This window comes from Anas platyrhynchos, chromosome 11 (genome assembly GCF_047663525.1).
Source record: "Anas platyrhynchos isolate ZD024472 breed Pekin duck chromosome 11, IASCAAS_PekinDuck_T2T, whole genome shotgun sequence".
Taxonomy (NCBI): domain Eukaryota; kingdom Metazoa; phylum Chordata; class Aves; order Anseriformes; family Anatidae; genus Anas; species Anas platyrhynchos.
This window is the reverse complement of record NC_092597.1, coordinates 18,970,458-18,989,664: the sequence shown is the minus strand read 5'-3', so window position 1 is coordinate 18,989,664 and position 19,207 is coordinate 18,970,458. Positions and strand designations below refer to the sequence as shown.

The 19,207-nt window shown below is 49.6% G+C and overlaps 2 long non-coding RNA genes across 3 annotated transcripts in view; both read right to left on the bottom strand.

Moving 5' to 3' along the window:
* LOC101799467 (uncharacterized) overlaps window positions 1-12,204 on the bottom strand; it is a 60,577-nt gene extending 48,373 nt beyond the window's left edge. Inside the window, exons 1-3 of the long non-coding RNA XR_011812161.1 lie at window positions 11,372-12,204; window positions 6,033-6,230; window positions 4,579-4,638 (exon numbers count right to left, since the gene is read on the bottom strand). This is a non-coding gene — a long non-coding RNA (uncharacterized lncRNA). The remainder of the gene's footprint in view (window positions 1-4,578; window positions 4,639-6,032; window positions 6,231-11,371) is intronic.
* A 4,208-nt stretch (window positions 12,205-16,412) lies between these two features.
* LOC119717985 (uncharacterized) lies at window positions 16,413-18,552 on the bottom strand. Of its 2 annotated transcripts, none has more exons than XR_011812163.1 (3): window positions 18,144-18,552; window positions 17,706-17,968; window positions 16,413-17,624 (listed from the first exon to the last, which is right to left on the bottom strand). It is a non-coding gene; the product is annotated as an uncharacterized lncRNA (long non-coding RNA). The 2 variants fall into 2 exon arrangements; XR_011812162.1 differs by having other exon boundaries at window positions 18,186-18,542.
* Between the last annotated feature and the right edge of the window lie 655 nt (window positions 18,553-19,207).

The following is a 19,207-nucleotide window of genomic DNA, read 5'->3' as shown; positions in this document are numbered from 1 at the left end:
TCCTTCCACCCCAGCGCTGGCCTCCCCTCAGGAAGTCGGAGATCATCCTGCTCTCAACAGGCTGTAAAGAGTTTAAAGGTTTGAGAGGCTCTAGAAATGGCTAATCCGGATTTTTATACTTTAAAATTCATAGTCCCGCACCCATCAGTGCTTTCAGTTCCCCGGCAGATATTTTTGTTTTCCACTTCGCTATCCTGCAGCTCCTTTGAAGACGCTCACCCAGCTAGGAAGCATCTTTATTGCAGCGCTGTCAGGCATCTGAGATGATCAGAAGATGTCTAAATAAGAAGTTGCTTCTAAAACCTGCCTCCATTCGCTACCCAGCGAAGTGAATAACAAGCTGTTATTAAAAGCACATTTGCTGAGATCTGACAACTGCACAACAGATACACGCCGCTTCTGCTGCCGAGCTGTTTAACCCAACTAATCACTTCACAGCTCAAAAGGCAGTGTCAAAATACAAACGATATGTACCAGCATTTAATTACTTTCTGGTGTTGCTATGAACAAAATGGGGTTTTAAAGGATGCATTTTGCAGAGGCTTTTATCTGAGCATCCCCAGGAACTGCGAGCAGTGCCATTTCCAAGCAGCAGAATCACCAAATTTCCGTGCTTTGTCAAAAATTCCAGGGCGCACAGTAAATAACAGGTTATTTGTCTGATTTGTGTGTGTCAGTATAAGGTCAGGGAGCCTGAAAATATAGATGTCATTTGAAAAGTGGAAAAAAAAAGTGTTTTTGTTTTTTTTTCCCCCCACTATTTAGTGCTGCCTACCCTTCCAGAACAACAAAGACAAACCTCTCCACATTGCTGGCTGGTGGGAGCTGCTCTTTCCTATTCAGACTGCAGCACTGAAGCTGGTAGTTATAAATGCTCAGGAACTAATAAACACTTCTCAGGATTTAGCACTGGAGAACCACGTGGTAAGGGATAGACAATTCGTTATCATCATCGTATGCAGCCCCTTCCTTAAAATGCCCTGACATGACTTCTCAGGCAATAAATCAGCTTTCTTTTGCCAACATGCTAAAGCCCATCATAAAACCATTTTTTTTTCCATATTCCATCTCCGTGTGACAGCTCTATGTGCAAGCAGGCACATGTGCATGCAAGAAGAAAACACAGATCTTACATCTCTGATAAATCGTTCTTTTTGTGAGCTAATACTCCTCAGAGCAAGTGGAGAAGTCTTGTCCTCACCCAGCCAGCATGGTCTTCATTTGCTCTATATTTTCCTGACCCTGTCACAGCTCTGCGCCATTCCATCATATGGTCGAGGTATTAATTCACTATTTCCTGCATTATACAATCCCCACTTCCTTTCCAGTTTTCTCACTCTAATGATGCTATAATAAAAAACAGAGGTAATAATGAAATTGGAAAACAGTGTAATTTCTAGCTGGCAAAGGGAGTTGCTGGAATAGAGTGCGGCTCTGGAAGCTGCTTTGCTACTAGCTTATTAGATGAGGGGTTTGAACAGTGTTTGAATGAGTACTTATGAGCTGCCTCGATGACCTGCCAGAGCAGCATGCTGGATCCCCAAACCATCAGGTACAGAGCTGATGGCCAGGTAGAGCAAAGAAACAACAGGGCAGGTGGAGTTATATTCAATATGAACAGAGAGGGCCCCTCAATTTTTTTTTATTTTTTTTTTTTTTAAACGGAGGTTAAGCTAAAAGTGTTGCATGCTCCCAAATGAAGGACTTCAAGATGCAGGGCACTGCTGTATCAGGCACAGGTTTTCTTCAGGGGAGCCACTCTTGATTGCGCTTGAATAAACAGGATCTGAATCAGGCCATTAAAATGAAGTTTTAATGAGCAATTTGGAGATAACGTTTCAGCACACCCAGAGACACACCTTCCCCTTACGCTCTGCCCCTCAGCTGATTCTTAACACTTCATTCATGTGCCTGCAACAATCCCTTGTACAGATGCCTGTTCCCAAAAGGAGTCCTCATGATGCAGTGACAGATCCCTATCAGCTGGCTGGCTTCAACTTCTAGAACTCCTAACACCAGGCAAAATGACATTTCAAAAGCTGCGTGCTCTTGGGAAATGCAGTAATATCCTTCAAACCTTATTTGTGGGCTGAGTTTGTCATTGGAGAAGTTGTCCAGGCAATGTGCAATGCAAGGGGCTTGTCTGAGCTCTGGACAGGGGGTGGCTGAAAGCTGCACAGATTGTTGCTGCAGTGTTATCAGCATGTCACAGAGAGCAAAGAATTGGCTGCTTTAAAGAAAAACTGGGCATTCCCCACACCCGTGGGCTCTCCTGCAAGCCCTGAGAGCTCACAATGAGCATCCAGACTCACGTCATGTCCCAGACAAGAAATCTTTGTTGGGAAGACAGAGGGAGAGCAAATATCATCTGTCCCAGTGAAACAGGACAAGCCCTCGGTCAGTGCTGCCTGGCCAAACCCCTGCACACATTTGGTGACAATAAACAGCACCCAGCCGGCTGCAGCACAGCCCCCAGCAGTCAGATGTTGGGATCTTGAGGCTTTTAAAGTCCAGCAAGAGCCTACTTAATGGGAGCAGCATTTACACAGGTGATGGAGGGCTCCAGCTGGGCAGGTGATGGAACAGAGGTGGGGACACCAGACCCCAGTGTCCATCTCTCTATGCCTACAGCATCCTCCAGCAGCAGCAGGAAAGGACATCCCCTGCAAGGGGAAGCAGACCCCAAACCACAGCAGGTACTGGGCAGAGCAAACCGAAACATGCATTGCTTGTTTTTCCTCCAAAGGGAGTTTCACAGCATTGCTTCTGGTTTTTCACCCAATAGCTGTCACCTCAAAGTGCCAGAGTTTCCAAGCCTGTTACAGCCCCGTTCAAGACCTGCCAAAATGCCCCATGGACACAGGATCTGAGTGACCCGACCTTCCAACCCACTTCACCTCAGCTTTTCCATAGTCTGTGTTCAGATGTGGTGGTGGTTTCATTTGTTCGGGGTATGTGGGCAGATAGGTGTCTGTCAGCTGATTATATCAGGTTGCATAATTTGCTTTTAATTTATATCTGTCCTCGCAAAGAATATCTGGTGGGGGAATACAAAGAGATCTGAAGACAAAACAATGGCTGCGGGTGGGAGGGATGCATGGAATATGCAGTCCTCTCCCTGCAGCACAAATTGACCACTGCTAAATCCCTCAGCAGACAGCAACAGCTCCTGTGGGCTTCAGACCATCAGATAAGCTAGAAGAAGATGTCGGTAGCCTCAGTGGTTAGAGCCAAACTAGAACCGGTTTGAGAGGAGGTATCCAGAGACAGACAGTTGTGCTAAAGCACAGGGCTGGGCTGCAGGGATGCTCAGGGGACAAGGACAAAGTGACAGGGGAGCAGCTGCAGCAAATGGCACATCACAAATGCACGAGTAACTGGCGGAGGTGCCCAATTATCTCTGCCAGCGATGGGGAAAGGCTAGTCCCAGTCCTGCCAGGCTGATCTGAAACTGGTTTGCCCAACAGTCTCCTCCAGACACAGATTAATAAACAGTCTCCCCTCAGGATGCTTGTTAACTGCAGCTTGCTGTGTTTCATCTACAGCTCCTTCTACTCTGCAAACACAAGATCGTCCTGTGTTAATTAATCCCGAAATGCTATGAGTTTCCTCAGCCTCTGCACAGTCACACTTGACTGCTGCATCCACAGAAAGACTGCCTCCTTTTTAATGTACTTACTACTAGATTTCATCCCAGCCTGCCTGTGCAGGACAGGCCCTCTGGAAGCAGCACGAGTTGTTTCCTTCCTCTGAACTTCCCCCTGCACCCACACCAGCAGCTCCCCTTCCTCCACATGGGGGAAGGGTTCAGCCCTGTGCCTTTGTGTGTGCAGCCACCACTTTTCATGGACATATGAGTAACGTCAAATTCAGTCACAACAGGCAATGATCCTGTGCCGCTGTCCTTCCAGCATCCCTGCCTGCAAACAGGTATCTGCATCTTCTCCATCCTGACGTCCAGTTACTCCAGTACAGGAAGGGTCAGCTGGCTGTGTGCTTTTTCTGTAGCTGCTTTTTAACAGCAGGGATTCCATCTCAGCCACAAACTTTATGTTCAGTTGTTGCTGTGCACAAAAACCACTTGCACCTGCAGTTTTACCTTGCAAGTGTTCATTGGGCTTGAAATTCTGTTTACAACTAGCAAGAGCACTGTAATGTTTTGGGTGGCAGCAACGTACCAGATTCTCATTCACACATTGAATTAACTGCTCTGAATCCCAGTACAGACAGGGGAGCCAGCATGGGAAAAGCCCCAAGTAAAGCAAATGCTCCTCCAGACTGATTTCATTGCAACGCCTCCGTTCATATCAAGGCTTAGCTGGGATCTGCATGCTTATTGCCAGTGCAATAATCAGAGTAAACCTATCTCAAAGACTCAGGGTGAAGTACTCAAAGCCACCTGATAGCACCAGTGCTCCCTCCCAGCTCCATCCCCTGCAGCAGGAGGACAAAGCCCTTTGCCTCGCTTGTCCCCACACGGTCTGGGGGCGCAGCCAGGTCCTGCCAGCAAACCCTGTCCAGCAAGGAGAAAACCCATCACCGAACCTTGCCGTGCCTTCAATAAGGGGTTTGACTCACCAGGTTATTGCCAAGGGCATGGAAGTCATAGCTGAAGGTGAGACCTGCAGAGAATTTGTCCTGCAGAAAGAAAAAGCTGCTTCAAAATGCTGTAAGCGTGTAGACGTGTAGAGCACAGAATACCTTTCAGTCCTGAGAGCCAAGGCCTTTACCTTAAGATCTCAACTCGATAAAGAAATAGCGAGGTCCAGAGCAAGACTGGTACCTGATGACTGCCCATTGGGCTCTGCATCCCTGTTCAGCAGGTGGAGGCATCACAAGGAGATGGGGCTCTGCGAGAGGACGGGACGCTTGGCCATAAAGAGCAAAACTGGGATGTAAGCAGGGACAGCTAGGAGATTGGACTGGATCATATAACCACGGTCCCTCCTGGTCTTGGGAGTGGTGAATATTGGATCCCAAGAGCAGGTCTCCCAAAGTGAAGGACCCCCACACCTTCAGATTTGTTTTTCCAACATGAGCAAGCCTCAGGAGAGATGGGGTGGGGGAAGCTGTTCCCTGTGTAAGGTGAGGTCAATACTCAGCATTGCCATTCAGTTATTCAGATCCAGGAACAGTGGGAAACCTTTACAAACTTCTCCCTGGGGTGTCTCCACTAGTTACCTAGAAACCCAGAGTGAGTTTTATGAGCAGAAAATATGTTGGGAGGCATGTTTGCCTCATCTGCTTTAAAAAGGAGCTATTTTCCCCTTTTCCCCACCCAGCAATTTCATTAGCTGAGAACTATTTATGGGCTTTAACCCTCCCTCTCTTCTTTGCAGCCCACATTTCCAAGCCTCAAGAGCATCCTGGCCCCTTTCACTTCCAGGTTTATGGCTTCACTCAGAAGAAATCTCTACAAGCTCCTGTGGTATCTACAGGGTTTTCTGTGAATAAGAAGCCATTTAGAAGCCTAATACCTCTGCGGCTACCCGGAGCCCTCCAAAAAGCCAACCTGAGGGATGGACTTTGCCTGGGGCTGGATGGCTGTGGGGGTAGGGGAGCCCTACCAAACCTGCAGGAATTAAATTCCAGACCATAATTGAGCCCAGCGAGTTTTTCAGCCGATTGTCCCCTCCTTTTGTCCGCAACCTTGCTGAGTTTCTTTACAGCGTGTTTGCTGAATATCGCAGAGCAAACAGCCCAGGAGCCAGCGCATTGTCCCCGCACGACAAGCTGGGCTTTCACGTTTCATTCATCATTTATGGCTTGCAGGAGCCATTCCCCAAAGTTTGCATGTCGCCTTAACAAAGCCGAGGGGGCTCGGTGGCACGCAGGGAGGCGAGTGCATTAGCCTTTCACCTTCCCAGGCCTTGGCTCAAACCCTGGCTCAGGTTACCAAAGAAAGTCAGTCTGATGGGCTCCAACCACCATCTGCAGGGCTGAGCAAGAGCTGCCTCCCCAAAAGCCAGGCAGCAGATGGGAGCATCACATCGCACCCAGCCCTAAAGTAGGGATGGGGACAGGGTTCATACCTTCACAAACCACCCCCATGTCTTGGGAGCATTGCACAGGCAAGCAGTGGTGGGAAGGTGGAGGCAGGATGGAGAAGGATTCCCCAATCTATCTGCCTCCGCTCAGGCTGTCTGGTCTTCTCCAGCCTAACTTGACCAGCTTAAAATTGATCCTTTTTCTCTTTGCCATTTTGCCTCTCTCTGTGACACAGGATACAGCTAGAAGTAGAGGGGAAAAAAATGATAATTTAACTACACTGCAAAATAGCAAGGATCATCACTTTTCTTTTGGGGGGGGCTCTGCTCTGTGCGGAGCTGAGCTGCTGAGGGATTTATTTCTTTAATTACACAAGGAGGAAGCAAAAATAATTGATTCTGGAGAGAACCCAAGACCCAAAAAAATCATCTCAAACGCTTCATACTGTTCCTGGAGATAAGGCTGAGCTTGGCACTCAGAGGTGTATTTTTAGAGAAGTTTTGACTATTCCTCCTTATATTTAACCATAACCACCAGCTGTGAGTTTCTGCAGCAGCCTTCCAGGAAGAGTATTGGGGACAAAAAACACAGCTTTAACAACGAAGGCATAGCAGTTTATGAAAGTTTAGGGTGTGCCTGCCAACAGGAGAGCAGAGTTTTTAAATTCATCTAAGATGTGGCCTATTTAGGGATCTGAAGTACGCTTAAACTTCTCGTGTTTACAAACCAGTAATGTTCTGCTTCAACTCAGGCAGAAACGAAGCTGAGATCCCCAGGAGCTGTCAAAGAGGACATCATCAAGGGCAAGCAGACTCAACAGCACTTCTGCAAGAACAGTGGCGTGCCCGGGCCTGGTGCACAACGAGGGCAAGCAGCCACACCAGTGAAGGATGGGGTTGGGCCAGCTCCTGGGTTTGTCTCCTCACCCATTCTCAAGGCCAGACTCAACCACCAGGCACAAAATCAGCTCCCACACTTGTGTGTTAGAAGGAGACAGCCTCAGGTGGATCAAGAACCTGTACACCAGAGGCTCGGTCCCCTCCAGCACATAGCTTCAGGCCCTCAGCAGCTCCTCTCCCTTACTCACCCCACTGTGGGCACCACCCAACAAACATTGGATACAGACAACCCAGAGCCAAACGGCATGAACAGGACACCTCTGGTTGGGGGATCCAGGTTTCTGAGCCCATTTACCTTGACCATGAATGCACCCCAGTGGGGCTGAGCACAGGATCATGTTTTCCCCACCCTCCTCACCTCACTGCTGAATTTCCAGGAGGCAGAGACCACCACAGCTGCCGAGCAAACCCGATCCACTGGTGCTATTTTCCCTTTAGGTATTTCTTTTTCCCTTTGTGGGGTTAAAAAACAAATAGAAGGCCCTTTGCACCTGGTGAGGAACGGCTGTTTGTTTAGACAGCCAAATGAAGTCATCGCTGAGAAACGATGCCCTCGCACCCCCTTTAATGCTCACTTGCCAGAGACCATAATGGAGTGAAGTGACCCATTGCCACCCACAGCTGTCCATGCACCCCGCAACGCTGCTGCTGCTTCCATCCCCTCCGACCAGACAAAAGCCACATTGTCCTTATCACTGGCATTTCATAAAAAAAAATAATAATCTCCCCTAGGATGAAAGGGAGGTGGAAATTACTGCCCAATTTCCCTTGCAGTTTGCCCTGAGAGCAGCAGGACCACAGCCCCAGCAGCACACCGACCCTCAGCCCGAGCAAAGTCACCCTAAAGGAGCTCCGTGCTGTAACCCTGCTCTGCTCCTCGAGACAAATGGAGAACGAAGCATTTTTAATTTGCATTTTAAAACAAAGGCTTCTAATATCCAGACCATTAACTTGGCTACGAGGCTCTCACAGCAAAACTTGTTACACACTATGTGTTCTGGTGTCATTAAGGTATATTAAATGTTATTAATTGCAATGCCTTGTTATTATGCTATTTGGAGACTCGCCACAAGCCCACTTCCACCTAAACCTGTATTACGCTGTGAACCTTGGAGGCATCTTAAACATCTCGTACAAAATTCATGAAGGTGAAAAGGAGCCTGCCTTCATTTCCAACAACTTCAGGGGCCAGGGAGCCTGCCCAAAACCCAGCTCAGTCCAGGGCTGGTCCCCAGCACCAACAACATCTCAATCCAACCAGCCAAGCCCCCACTCGAGTCCAGATGATTACCATGCTTTATATGCACCTTCCTTCTAATGAATATAGGCTTACGGACACCTCATGCATTATTTACCAAGGTGTGCTTATTATGATTGCAATGATTTAAGGCAGTTTGTTACAGGCACAGCTCTGAGTGATTGCGATCGATGGAAGAAACAAGAAGAAGCCAATCTGCATGGAACAACAGTCCTGGTCCTCAGGGGCTGTGCTTCCCTGCTTAACCCTTCCCAAGCTGGCAGCAAGAGAGGAGAGTGCTCCTCTGACAGATGCACAAAGCTGGTGATCCTTCCTCTTGTCCTCCCTGCTGCAGTGAAGATGCATCTGAATGGGTGATGCAGCTCCTCCAGCTGCTTTTTAGGAGGCAGGATCCCTCCTGCTGGCACAATATCCTACCAGTATTTAACGTGTACATGGGATGTGGCTATAATCTGCTCACTAGCACGTGTCGTGCCACCTCCAGACATTCAAAAGCCTCCATCTCTTCTTCAGGATGGAGTTTAGAAACAGAGCAGCTTTTGCTGCTTGCTGTGGGGATCCAGGTTCAGTCAGTGGGAATGAGCAAAGTAGCAGAGACAAGGTAGTTCATGCAGACAAGTAGCTGGACACTGATCCCTGCCACTGAAAGGAGGAGGGAACTTACTTCATAGAAACTAGGAGGAGGAAGGGAGAAGGATAGGGAGCAGCTCTGCTACCTCCCAGGTTTAAAGATAGAGCAACCTCAACTCTGTGCACCTGCTACCTCTTCACAGACCTAATTCTTAAGACAAATTACAGCTCAGCGTTTGCTCTGTGTACCCCAGGAGCTGCACCAGATCCCTGAACAGGCCAGGATGACATGCTGATGTCACTGTAATGTCCCTCCAAAGCAGTGTGAAGTCCCAAATGCCAGAAAGATCATCCCCGTAACCTGAGGAGCTGACAGCTCTTCCCCCCTCCCCTCCTCAGGATGGGGCAGCCCAAGGAGGGTGCCTTAAGGGCAGCCAGAGAACACTGCTCTGGATTTATCCCACAACTCCTCACACGAGGCATGTCCAGAAATGCCTTTCCCCATCGAGGACACACTGGTCCTAGCCTGATGCTTAGCTTTTGCACGGGAGCTTCGGACGGGACCCGGCGCACAGGAAACATATTCATTACTTCAAAGGGGAAGCAAACAGGATGTCTGGACAAAGCACCAAATAAAAGGCTAATGACACAAATGGATATTTAATACAATGACTTCCTCCGATTATCCTATAAGGAAACACTTCAAATGCTGCCCATTTTGTACATCCTGCAGCGCTGCAATACGCTCCAGAGTCTTGGGGGGAATTTTCCACACCGTGCCCTGGCAAGATGGTGCTGTGCTCTTACCTGTGTGCAGATGGGAGGGCAAGGAGCACAGAGCCTGTGCAAACTGCTTCCAGACCTGGGATGCTCAGCTGTGAAGCAAGACCCTTCCTCATCATCATTCTCCCCACCCCCTTACTCTGTCCCCATCACAGCCAGCAGAGCAGCAGGAGCTGGGGATGGAGCAGCACGGGGATGCCACCACCGGGGTGAAACCCCAACACTCAGCCTCTCCAGGACCATCCCACAGGCTAAACCATCCCCAGATCAGTTCTGTGCTGGTGGGCACTGCCCAGAGGTTAGCTGAAATCCCAGTTTAGCTTAAGCCAAGACAGGATTTCATTAGCACAGCGCTTGTTCCGCATGCTGCTGTTCATCTCTCTGGAGAGAAAGCCAACTGAAGCCTCTTGCTTTATGACAGGAGGGGAGGGGAAAAAGGACAAGAAAAATAGTTCTGTTTTAAAAAAAAAAAAAAAATTGTTTCCAGAGTCACCGTGACCTGATGATTGCTTTGGGTTAAACTAAATCCAACCCAGCATAATTGGCCAAGAGGCCAGCGAGAGCAATACATAGGAGAACAGAGATTAGGCTCTTTGTTGCTGGAGAAAGAAGCCTGAAAACTCTTAGAAAATGACTTGTCATTTCTCTTTGATTTTTTGATGCTAAAAAAAATATATAATCAAGTGACAATTGAGATCTATACGGTTACTGAATAGCAAAATTACAATCCCATTAGGAACACAAAGCTGAATGATTGAGAAAAGTTCCTTTCTAGTTTAAACTCGTAGGTTTTGCTAACAGATATTTCACTCCAGTGCCTAGCCAGCACTTTGTTTAAAGGAGGCCTTTGTTAATATTTTGATTAAGTTAATAAACATTATTAGGCAAACCTACCTCTTCCCAGCCAAGGAAGACCTCCTAGCAAAAATCAGAGAGAAAGTTTGACAGTCCTAGAAATCCTCCGATAAAGAAATAAGCAGAAGAAAAACAATGGAAATTCCGTCAACCTAAACAGTCTTTAACTACTTCAATGAAATTAAATACATAAATAAAATAAAGACTGATTAAACAACTAATTCCATTACGGGCTGTTTTCAAGACACTGTCCTTCCATTAAAGGAAAGCCATAGTCTGGGGAGGAAAAGAAATATTTCCTAATGCCTTTTGAAATCTGACTTTCTTCCAGCAATTTATACACTGCTTGTCATGATGATTCCACCAGGAAAAAAAAAAAAAAAACTCCTATTCTTCAATAAGAAATGTATCCCTGGAAGGAGGCTTCTTTTCCTGATGCAATAAAGATAGCTTTGACCAGTCCAGCCATCCCTGCTAGTCATTAAATTCTGGTGTCTTTGAGCACGGTGTGAATTATTGTTATTTCTGTATTGGTGATGCAATAGCAGCTCTCTACCCATCTCAAGTTGTGCCTAAACTCGAGGGAAAGGGGCTCATTCAATCCCATCTTTGCTGTACAGCTGCTTTAGGAAAGAAGCCAGTTAATGTTCCGTTCCTGGCCAAGACAAATAATTTTTAGGGATGAGATAAGACAGAATCTGATCCTGTGTTTACAGCTCCCATCGCAACCGAGGCCAAGCTCACAGACCTGTGGGAAAACCTCGTTGTCTCCCAGAGCATAGGTGTCACCACAAAGACAGCTTGTCCCACAGGGCTAACGCTGCTCCCCACCAACCGCCTTCCCTGGGGAAAGGCAGAGGATTAGCTGGTCTCATTATTTGACAGCTCACAGCTCCCCATTGATTCTCCTGTACCATTGAAACTCAAAAATTACAATTAGTTACAACCCGTGTTCACAGTGGGATGAGACCCTGGCAGCATCCTTAGCAAGCAGAGGGGAAGCCTGGGGACCCATTACCTGCTCAGGAGCACCAATGGAGAAACCACGATGCGAAACCAAAGACCACCTTCACCGAGATTCAAGGTCACCTCCTCTTACAAGAGCCCTAGCCTCCACCACCTCCTCCAGCCGAATAAATAAGCTCTGCTCCCTTCGCTAACAATTCGGCAGGCTGATGCTCATCAGCCTCGTCAGCATCCACCTCCAGCTGCAAGCAGATCACCCAGCGGAGGAGGTTAAGTGTCACTGGAGCTCGGCAGCAAGATTGGACCTGCCCTTCTCCAGCTGCATCCGTTGTGCTCTTGGGGCCGGGCCAGGCTCAAGACAGAGGATCTGATGGGGTGGAAAAGGAAATTCTGTGCATTCCTCGTCCATAGCCTACATGCCAAGTGAAATGCAGCGATGAGCAGCCAGACCGGAGTGCTTGTCTGAGCCTTCGCTCGAGCTGTACGAATTGCAATGGGTTTGCAGCAAAGCTGTTGAGTTGGGTCCAGAAGAGCCAGGGCTGTGAAATCCCTGCCCTCCTGTGCTAGTGCAACAGGTGAAACATTAAGGAGATCGTAAATCCTGGGGTACACCCTCCCAGGACTGAGTCCTGGCTTAGGAAAAGCACCTGCCCTGAAATGTTCTGAACATGTGAATTTAATTTTCTTTGACCTTTTCATCTCTCCTTAGCCAGGCACAAAAATATCCTCCTCAGAGAAAAATTCCTGCCTGGAAATGATGGCCCTTTTTTTCCCAAGGCCTTTAAAAAAAAAAAAAAAAAAAAGTTGCTTGTCTTCCAGAAGGCTGCTGTAAGCAAGCAATGCACCAGCTGCCTATTCGAAAAAGAACAAGTTCTCTTTTTCTATCAGTGCTCCTCCATGCTCGTACTAGCTATGTCCTAAAAACACAACTGTAATGAAATTTAAACACAACAAGAAAATCCAACATGATTTGGTGATCAACATTTGAAAAAATCAGATACAGGTTCCCCACTCCCTCCTGGTGGTGCATTATGCAGGGCTCACGGTCGGGGTTGTGCTCAGAGACTTCTGACAACTTCACCTCTGATTCGGCAGCAGCATTAGGATCGGAGGCCTGGCATTTGAAAACTCCCCAGCTGAGCTAAAATCCCTCAGGATCATAATACGGCTGGGAGATGGTGCCAGCAGCGAATGTGAAACAAGCTGCTCAAAGGAGTCTTTCAGGAATTTGGTTGAGTTTTATTGGCATCACCCACACCGTGTTTTCTTCACCACAAAAACAATGTTTCTGCCACCGCTACCACTAATTTCACTCCACCGCTTGTAAGGCAGCTCCTGTCTTTGGAAATCTGTTTCCCAAAAGGGTTCAAAACCCTCCCATTTGCACCATTCAGTGTGGGACCTGCCTCAAGCCACAGGGCAGGTGAGGGACGCGGGTGACTCCAGGTGATGCCAGGAAGGAAGGAGGATGAATTTGAGGGTGGAAAACCCAAGGGCAGCAATATGGGAGGCACCATTACAGGACTTCTCCAGAGGTTGGTGAACTCTAAGTACCAAAGTACCAGAGCATAAATTATCCCTTAGCAGAGGGCCTAAGAACACTTCTGTGTCCTCAAGAGGAACAGCTTCAGGCCGAGGTGTCTCTGAGCTCCAGCCAGTCGGGCATCAGTCCTCTTAGAGAAATGGGTCACAGATTGCACAGGAATCCCAATGAGCAGGAGACAGTTGGCAGAGATGTCAGACAGGGACATTTGTCCACTGAAGGGCCTAGTTAACATCTGGTGACAGTGGCCATGTGCTTCATATATTTGTGCAGCAGATACGGCTTTTGGTGTTTAAACATGCCTGCCCAACACTTTTTTCAGCTGGATACGATTCTCTCAGCATCCTTCCCAAACCATCCCTCAGTTCAGCCTGCTACACGCTGAAGTCAGTGTCCATTAGTGATTGTTTCTACTGAAACACTTCTCAAATTCAAAGTCAGACTCTCCAGGCCTAAACAGACAATGTTAAACTCTGGGGTAAACATCACCAACAATTTTTTGCTCCTTGGGTAGAGCGGAAAATTCCCTGGGGAAGTTTCCAGCCCACGGGAGCAGGAGACATTGCTCTTGTTGGGTTGGTGCAGGGGCTGCCCTTCTGTTAGGGGACAAGTGGTCCCCAGACCCACAGCTTCTCTTCCACATTTCTTCCCCGAAAACATCTGTGGTCAGGAAGAGACTTGCAGCACATGTGCTGAGGGTAAACAACTGCACTTTTAAAGCAGTTTGCAAATGGGACTACAATAGCACAGGCCGAACTCAATGTCCTAAAGGAGTTTTTTCCAGCCCTGTGTCCCCTGCTCCTGTTCCTTTGACCTTGCCTTTCTAACGTTAACACATACCACACATTTTTCAAAAAGCAACCAGCAGAATGGGACGTTTCGCCGCATTTGATCCTCCCAGGGAGAAAGGAGAACAGAAACTCCTAATGCACGCTAATCCCATCACCGGAGCGCTGCTGAAAGACGGGTGATACTTGGGATCAGAGCACCTGCAAGGGCAGGGAAACCTATGGACCCGTCCAGGCTCCCACATCCCACCCCAACAGTGGCTGCCTGTCAGCAGGTAGTGAAGAAACTCTCAGATGTAAGTTGTCCACCATACATAAGCCCATAGAAAGGCTTATTCGTGGCCACAAAGGAAGCAGCATCCAAGGGAACTTCGTCAGCCTCTTGTTAAGGGAGAAAAAAAATAAAAAAGGAACAGATCTTTTTTTTTAAGCCCAAACAGGTGACGTCTAGATGCGGGTGACACCTTTAATGGGAGGAAGAGAGAGTCAGGCAGCAATTTCCATCCTGGGGCTGGGGCAGGTGGCAGCAGCCGCCGCGGGGCTGTGTGCAGACTTGTCCTCATTTTTGTCCTTTGACCCGCTCCCCCCAGCTGCCCGGCCTCATTTACCAGCATTTGTCAGCCCATCTCCTGTTTCCATTAACCCTCGGAGGAGGTGAGGGGGAGATCGGGACGGGTTTGTTGCGTGGGGCAGTGAGCTCCTCTGCCAGGATGTGTTGGTGGGGGCAGCACGAAGAAAGCCTCCTGGCATGGCCTCGATGCTCTGCCTGATGCTGAGCCTCTGCAGCTCTTGCTAGCTGGGGTGGGACTGAAAAATAAATGCCCTTGAGCTCTGCACCCAAAGCAAAGCAAAACAGAGGGAGAAGAAGTGTTTGTCCGGGTGGAGAGATGAAAGCACATCGCTGAGCAAAGCCCCTTGGCGTGGGAAGAGCGGTCAGTACGAGATCAGGGTAACTCCCCGCAGGTGGGGGCAAGCAGCCACGGTGCCTATGGGGTGCTCCCCAAAACCCTTTATCCCCCCCTTCCCTCTCCAGCTGCTGTCCCTGGGCACCAGCCCTGCTCTGCCCCCGGGCTGTGTTTGTTCAGCGCAGACAGACATTTTCAGAATTCCTCCACCAAGCCGAACCTTCAGAAAAAAAAATAAAATAAAACCCAAGGGAGCTGCCCCCGCTGGAGACCTCGCTGCCCATGGACAACCACACCCCAGAGCTTAAATCCAAGAGTTCAACACAAAGCCAAAGGGAAAATATCCTCCTGCTGTCAGTCACTCCAACTAATCTGTGCCACTGCTGGCCAAAGAGAGCAGATGAATGAGACCTGCTGCAGGCAGGGGCACTTGCACTCTGCCCCTTCTGGCTCCCCCTGACAACCCTGAAGTCACCGGAGCTGTGGCTGGGACCTGGGCTATAGCACAAGGTTGTCTGTGCTGGGACAGCCCCAAAGCAGCCCAGCTATAGTCCAGGCCAGTGCTGCATCATGAATGCCCAAAGAAATCCTGCTCTGGGGAGCAGAAGTCTAAGGGAAGCCCGCCCGAGTCTTCTTGTTTTCAGTCCCTAATGGGAAATGATCTCTATTTGCCCACAAGACAATCACGTTTCAGATACGTGGAGTATATGTTATTGAGTTTGAGTTTTATCTTCTTTTCTCATTTCTCTTTATGGGATTTACCACTGGCAACAAAGAGGAAACTTCCTCTTTGCAATACAGCCAACTGCTAGGCATCAGCCCTTGGCTTGGAGAAATCCCATCACCCATTTACAAGATAAATGCTGACATTGAACCTATTGTCGAGTTGCTGCACGGCTGTTCAGGATGGATAGATGGACGGCCTGTGCCTCCCTGCACGTTTCGGTGCAGCTGCAGCCAGCCAGCCAGGTATATTTGTCATTAAAGGCACTTGAATGGCAGCGAAGGGCACAGATTTATCACAATTCCTGCAAGTATGGGTTCATTCCCCACCCTGCGCCTGGGAATTACTGAATGCCACACAGGACAAATTGAGGATTAAAAGGATCCCACGGCCCCCGTAATGCCCTGCTTTGCTGCTAGCCCTGGGGACAGAGCTGTCCCCTTCTCTTTGTCTCTGACCGGGACTTGGGCAGGTGGCAAGCCCCTTGCTGGACTGGAGCACAGCCTCCCCTGCCTCCCTGCCAGCATCGAACTATTAGATATCCATCTAATTGGAACCAGGGCTTCTCCGGGCCAGCCCTCCAACTGGAGAAATTAGCTGGTTTATTCCAATAAAGATGCTAATATGGGAGGCTTTGTGCAGGGCGAGAAACTCCCATTGTCATTCAGAAGCAATTTGTAGCGGATTTGAAGCCTTTGAAAAGGTGACGTGCTGGTGGCTGGGTTTGTATAATTCCCATCCTGAAACTCCCAGCTGAGCGTTCTCCCCCTCCATCTGGCTCGGTGCTGCCCCGTCTGTGTTCCCCTGGCGAGGAGGTGCCAATTTGCTGGAGCTCCTCCACGCAGCTCCTCTGGTTTTGGGAGCTGACGTCTCTCTTTGGTTGGGCCCCGCGTGCTGGTGTCTCGCATGATGCACGCAGTGGGGCTGAGTTATTTGGGGAGGGTTCGGATCTCCAACCCGCCTGGTACGTGATGTGTTTTGGGCCTTTTGTCAGTCAAGGAATGACAGCAGAAGGAGCGACAGCCCGGGCTGCTCCCCAGAAGCCCAGAAGCACTCGACTCCTGTCCATCTTGCTGCCTTTATGACCTTATGTGTGCACAGCCTGGCGCCGAATTTAACAGATCCCGTGGATCACATCACTTCATTGGGTCCATGTAACTGCCAGGGGGTGCTCAACACTAAATGTTGCTCTGAGGGCCCCACTCAGCCTGATACTGCAACACGTCCCTAAATCTGAACATGGGTTGAACCCAAGGAACAACGCCCCTGCCTGCTGCAAATACCCGGAGGCCAGATGGTGACGATGGCCCTCGTAAGAGCTCATGGAGGAGGATTCCTTGTTGTGGATATAGCTGGTGTCATTCCTCTCGATGTGAAGACCACCAGCCCTTTGCACAGCATCACCTCTAGCAGCAGACAGTCACCGTGTGATGGCCAGGGAGGCTGGCAGAGGAGCTTCATGCCCACGGCAGTGAGCTCCTGGTGTGGCAGAATTATAAATTCGGTGCTGGACCACGGCCTGAATATTTTCTCTGGGAATACCTGGCAACAGAAATGACTTCTGGCGTTTCTCAGTTGCCATGCTGTGCATTTACTGCTGGGGCTGCAGTTGCACTGCTATCATTTTCTTCATGCTTAAAGCAAACATCAAATTAAAATAAGGGAAGAGTCTTAATAAATGGCCTCATAGGAAAAAAAAAGAAAAAATGAATTTTGGTCCCCAGCCAGGGCAGCTGATGCATCTGTGAGGTTTTGCTTGGCTGTGCAGCCTGTCCTGCTGCGGGTCTCCCGTGTGAGCGGCGCAGACGAGCAGCGGCCGGAGCGGGAGCAAGGCACTGGGTGAGCTCTGAAATGAGCCCGGCTGAACCCTAAGCCCCCCGAGCAGGGATTACAGAACCTGTGAGTGATCACAAAGTGCTGCAGAACTTGTCTTCTTGTCTTATCTCACTTGTAATGTTGATCTGAATTTTAATGAAAATAAGGGACGGGGGGGAAATGTTCCTCAGACATTTTGGCCAGCTCCGCAACAATGCTTTGTGTTATCTCCCCAGAAAGAATAGCTCTCTTAGCACAATAGCTTTTTTTTTTTTTTTTAACCTCTTGGAAAAACTGGAGTGAAGATGCCGTTGTATTTTCTCATTTCCAGTTGGCTTCGTTTCCTTCTTGGGGCTCAGAACTGGGGAGTTTTCCCTTGTCCCTGGCCCTTGGCTGGGACAGGGCTGTGGCGCCTTCCTCCCAGGTGCAGCAGGAGAAGGAGCTGGGAGAAACCAACGTCACCACAATGTGGCCACCAAACCTGCACCACTTCAGTGCTGGGCTCCATCCTGGAGACATCCGTGGCTTCCCTGCAGTGAAGAAACCCCACAGAGAGCTCAAAGAACCCCACAAAATGCAGGCTCCACTGCCCACCTGGTGTCAGGTCTCACCTCCTTGCCTGGGGAACACAGCCTAGACGTTGTCAGCTTCGTGGCTGTGTTTCTTTATTCCCCAGCCCTTTCTCTCCTTGGAGGTGAGACTCTCTCCTCCACGCTCTTGGGGACCCCATTTGGGTGTAGGCTGTGATGCACCAAAGGGGCTGGAGGGAAAGACGTCCTTCCCCAGACAGACAGACAGAGAGGTTCCCAGTGCCACCATCAGCCCTACAGCACCTCTCGGTCACCTTCCTCCTGGTCTTTTTTCCAGATTTTTCCTGCTCCAAAATGAAACAGGCATGAGGATATTTCCACCCCAAGGAAACCCATCGGCACCGGTCACTTCTCTCCCCTTCCCCTCCCTCCCTTCCAGGGCCCCAAAGCTTTCCTCTGTGCCTCTTGCAGGATGAAAAAGAAGCGGCCATTGATTGTGTTAATAATTCAGAGCCCAACCTCACAGATGGGTTCATGGCCCGTGAGGTGGCAATCTTTCACCTCCAGATCGGGATCAGCCAGATCCTGCAGAGGTCAGGGAAGAGAGCTGCAGCACAGAAAACGCCTCCAAAATAACAGCCTGAGGTGAGTCCTGCAGAAATGGGAAAGAAAAGGAGAAATCTGTGTGTCCTGCAGTATCTGATGACCCTGCAGCTCGCATCCTGTGATGCCCATGAACCCTTGAAGCTGATTTCCATTGATTTCACTGAGCTGTGAGCTGTAACACACCCCCAACCCGCTAACGTGCCCCAGGTGGCCTGCACCTTCCTGCTGCTGGGGCCAGCCACCTGCCTGCTGATGGTGGCTCCTGCCCCAGCATCCTGCTTCTCCCCCGGCCAAGCTCCTCCTCTAACGGCCGCCCCGGCCGTGCCGGTGCAATATGTTGTGGAAGGACAAAGTTTACTGGCACTGCTCATTTGGTTTGGTTTGTGGCCAAGCAGGTCCTCATGCGGGGAGAAGGGCAAATTCGTGTTCGGTGCAACCAGGTGAAACTGGTCACTGGCACTAAATTGGGGACGAGCAAAGGAAAAAGAGGGCTGAATATCCCGGCTTTAATTTCCACCTGGCTGTACTTCGCTCACCAGGAGCAAATTTACACCACCAATACTCCCTTCCCACCGAGCCCTTCCCTTCTCCCACAATGTGCATCACCAGGGGTCCCACAATCCCGTAATTTGCCCATGGTGAAGCTCTCAGGGCCGGATCCTTTCCCCCCACACCTCGCTCAGCACCGCGCTGGTCGCTCGTGGCGCAGGACACAAGGTCGCAGGCACGCACCTTGCACTTGGAGCTGAAGGTGCCGGCTCCTGCTGCGATGCCAAAGATTAACGGCACGCTGATAAGGGCTGGGGGAAGTGGCCGGCGGGGACTTCTGAGAGCCCTCGCGAGTGAGGCTGTGCCTGGCTGGGAGCCTCTCGTGGTTCCCAGCCTGAATCAAGCCCAGCACCAGTTCCCTGCTGCTGGGATGCTCTGCCCCTGTCACCAAGGCTCTTCTACCACCCTGGGCATTAACATTTCTTGGT